At 48.3% G+C, this 3,330-nt stretch overlaps 1 long non-coding RNA gene across 1 annotated transcript; it reads right to left on the bottom strand.

Moving 5' to 3' along the window:
• Positions 1–1,680: 1,680 nt before the first annotated feature.
• LOC140619075 (uncharacterized) lies at positions 1,681–2,872 on the bottom strand. Its single transcript, XR_012018996.1, has 2 exons — positions 2,737–2,872; positions 1,681–2,623 (listed from the first exon to the last, which is right to left on the bottom strand). It is a non-coding gene; the product is annotated as an uncharacterized lncRNA (long non-coding RNA).
• Between the last annotated feature and the right edge of the window lie 458 nt (positions 2,873–3,330).

The following is a 3,330-nucleotide window of genomic DNA, read 5'->3' as shown; positions in this document are numbered from 1 at the left end:
CTGTGAATCCAATGATAGAACCTTCAGGAAAGTCACCACGGCAGCTCATGTAGAGGTGGTCTTCATGCCAGTGGCTCTCTGGGACAGTCAGAGATCACCAGACACATTTGAAGTACAAGCCAGGAAAGTCTGTCAGATTGTCACAGCCTTCTGTGACGACATGAAGCTTGACATCAAGAAATCATCTCCACCGGTTACCCTCAGAACTCAGCAACTACCTACAATTTCATTCGATCATTTACCATCTTTTTTTTTCCCCCATACAACTGCCTCATGTTTAATACCTGATTTCTTGAACCACAAACCTTACTTTGAGAATGCACCTCCATCAACCCCTCCTGAAATGGGTTTAAATAAACTGGCCTATTGTCAGGAGAGGGTCAACAAAACTGAACAATCTGCTAGCACAAGTTTTAACACATGTATCTTTGGGAAATTTCAGAGAAGGGAGGGAACTGGCTAAACATAGGCTGCCCCAGATTGGACCCCATGGGCATGAAAGTTAGTTTCATTTAAACAAATGAAAATCAGCAGATTTAGGAAAAGCTCTATAATCCCCCTAAACTGCCAGCTTGTACCAGGAAGAGAGTTATTACCAGGCTCCCTCTTTACCTAAGTCATGTGTCTACACAGCAGGACAAACTCTCTTTTCCAAACAACTCCTCTCCCCTTCGCTCTAATGCACTTTCTCCTCTTTGGTCATGAGACAGCTTCCCTTCTCCTTCATTCACGAATGTGTCATGGTGCCTGACTGTCTTTGGAATTTTCCATGTCTGTGTGGATATCCACTATGTAGGCTATGAAACTTGATTTCTCCTGTTAATCTGCCAAATTAGATTTAGTAATTCTTTAATAAGAATTAGATTATTATGAAAACAAGGGACCTGAAGAACACAGGAAATACTTAACTCCACGGCAACAGGCACTGATGAAGTTTCATCAAGGTCAGTCAAGAGTAAGCAGAGATGTGCATCACTAGGACTCCTGATCAACAGTTCCCTGGATCAGGGGCAGATCCTATATCCTGGAAACATGAGGTAGATGTTATCCTGCATAGAAATGGATCCTTACACTGTCCTAGCTGGTGGAGCCCCTCCCCACACTGTTCCCAAGAACCCCACCTCCTTCCCCTCCTTCCAATTCTCATCCCAGTCCTGGCTTCCTCTATGTCGACTCTGGTTTTCCTCATCATCATCCTCTTGTCCAGAACTTCTAGTCTGACAGGGACTGAGTCCACACCCCTGCTACGTCCCCTCTACATGCTCATGCCGTGCTCCATCACTATCTGTGCAGGACTGGGATGTCATTGTGGGACATCACATTCTGGGGTTCCCTGGGTACACCTCCAATGTCCCAGCTCCACCCAACCAAGCTTACCACTCCTCAGTATCCAGGGACAAGCTTTCCTCATTTTACATAATCTGTGTCCTCTCTCTTCCCCCAGACACTGTCAGCTCCTTGATCATGGGGACTCTTCCATGTCCACTTGTGTCCCACATCCCTAGGCTCACATGGGGCACATACTAGGTGTTCAGTAGGTGGTGTGAATGCACACTGTAAGGACAGTGCTCCATCCTCAGTCAGACGCAGGTAGACTCTGTGTCTCCTGTTCTGTCCTGACTTGTCACAGTGATACAGGATTGCCGATCCCAATGGTCAAGAACGAATTCTCAAGATATATAAGGTTGGTAATAAGTGGTTTTATTATAGGGATAACAGGTCCTGTGGGCAGAAAGCTACACTGGGATCGTGAGGAGGGACTGATAATATGCTTTTTAATAAGTGAAGGTCGGGGATAGTGTAAAACTCTAAGGAATTTGGAAGCAAGGCTTTCAGGACCTTTATGATCTATCTGCTGTTAAGGTGAGGTTATTCTCAATCTTTAATAATGATAAACATGAATGTACTAAGGCAGCCATGAGTTCCTTGAGCAACTCAATCTGTGCATATATCAAATCTCTAACAGTGGGCTGCAGGCTTTAAGGACATTTAATTTAATCTACATTTTCTTGTCTTTCTTTCTTCATCAGCAGACCGTGAACAGAGCATCATGCTCCTGAAAACAAGGAATTGCTCCTCAATACGAGAAAACCATAGAATGTGTTTGAGCCAAGGACAGGGTGCAGGCGCTGAATTGAAGAGAATCAGGATAATTTTGGAGCAAAAGTTCCACCAGGTTGACCACAGACTGCAGTTTACACTAAACAAAGGAGGAAGCTGACTTGGCCAAACAGTGTGTACTACAAAACAAAACTTATTTCTGGGGGTAAAACAAGTTTGTGTCTCACTTCCTCCCAGGCCCAGAGCACTGTGTGATCATCGAGGTTGTCATCAGAGGACTGGCAGTAATAATCAGCCTCGTCCTCAGCCTGGAGCCCAGTGATGGTCAGAGAGGCTGTGCTGCCTGACTTGGAGCCAGAGAAGCGATCCGGGACCCCTGAGGGTCGATTGCTATTACCATAGATGATAGTTTTAGGGGACTTTCCTGGGAGCTGCTGGTACCATTGTACATCATAACCACTGCCAATGTTGGTGCTGCTTCCAGTGCAGGAGATGGTGACCCTCTGTCCCAGGACCGCAGACACTGAGGGCGGCTGAGTCAGCACAGCCTGGGCCCAGGACCCTGCAACAGGGAGAGACACAGGGAGGATTATGTTGGAGTCTGGAGACAAGAGGAGGAAGCAGAACTCCACATGTCCTCCCAGGGTCCCTTCCCCCGTTCCCACATCCAGTCACCTGTGCAGTGAGAGAGGAGGGTGAGGAGGAGAGGGGACCAGGCCATGGTGGAGGTCATCACTGATCCTGCTTTCAGTGGTCCCACAGCTGAGCAGAGCCTCCTCTCATCTCTCTCTTCCCCTCTTCATCCTCTCTGGGAGGGAGGGCCCATCCATGCAAATGAAAACCTGCTTTTGACACCCACCTGGCCTTGGGTCAGGTCCCTCTGCCTGAGATGACAGGGGCATGGGCAAGGGAGGGGCTGTGTAAGACCAGGGGTGGGGAGGTCCCAGCTGTGATCTCTGAGCAGAGGGCACAAGCAGTGCCAGGTGGCAGGTCCCAAATCTGATCACCCTGCCTCTTCAGAAATGGAACCAGAACACCTCCTGGTGTCCACACGCAGAGACACCTCTGTGCAACAAGGTGACCAGGACCCACATCTCCTGCTTCCCCAACTCTTTGCCCACTGTTCCCTGCAGTCGGGCCTGGCCAGTCCCCATATGCCAGCTCACATTACTTCAGAGCTCACTGTTGTTCCACTCGAAATCTTCAGAGAGAGTTTGTCCACAGCTCCCTTGACCATTCCTGGTCAGGGTGAAGGTAGTATCTCTTATA

This window comes from Canis lupus, chromosome 27, assembly GCF_048164855.1.
Source record: "Canis lupus baileyi chromosome 27, mCanLup2.hap1, whole genome shotgun sequence".
Taxonomy (NCBI): domain Eukaryota; kingdom Metazoa; phylum Chordata; class Mammalia; order Carnivora; family Canidae; genus Canis; species Canis lupus.
Note: the sequence above shows the minus strand (reverse complement) of the source record. Positions and strands in the feature narration are given on the sequence as shown.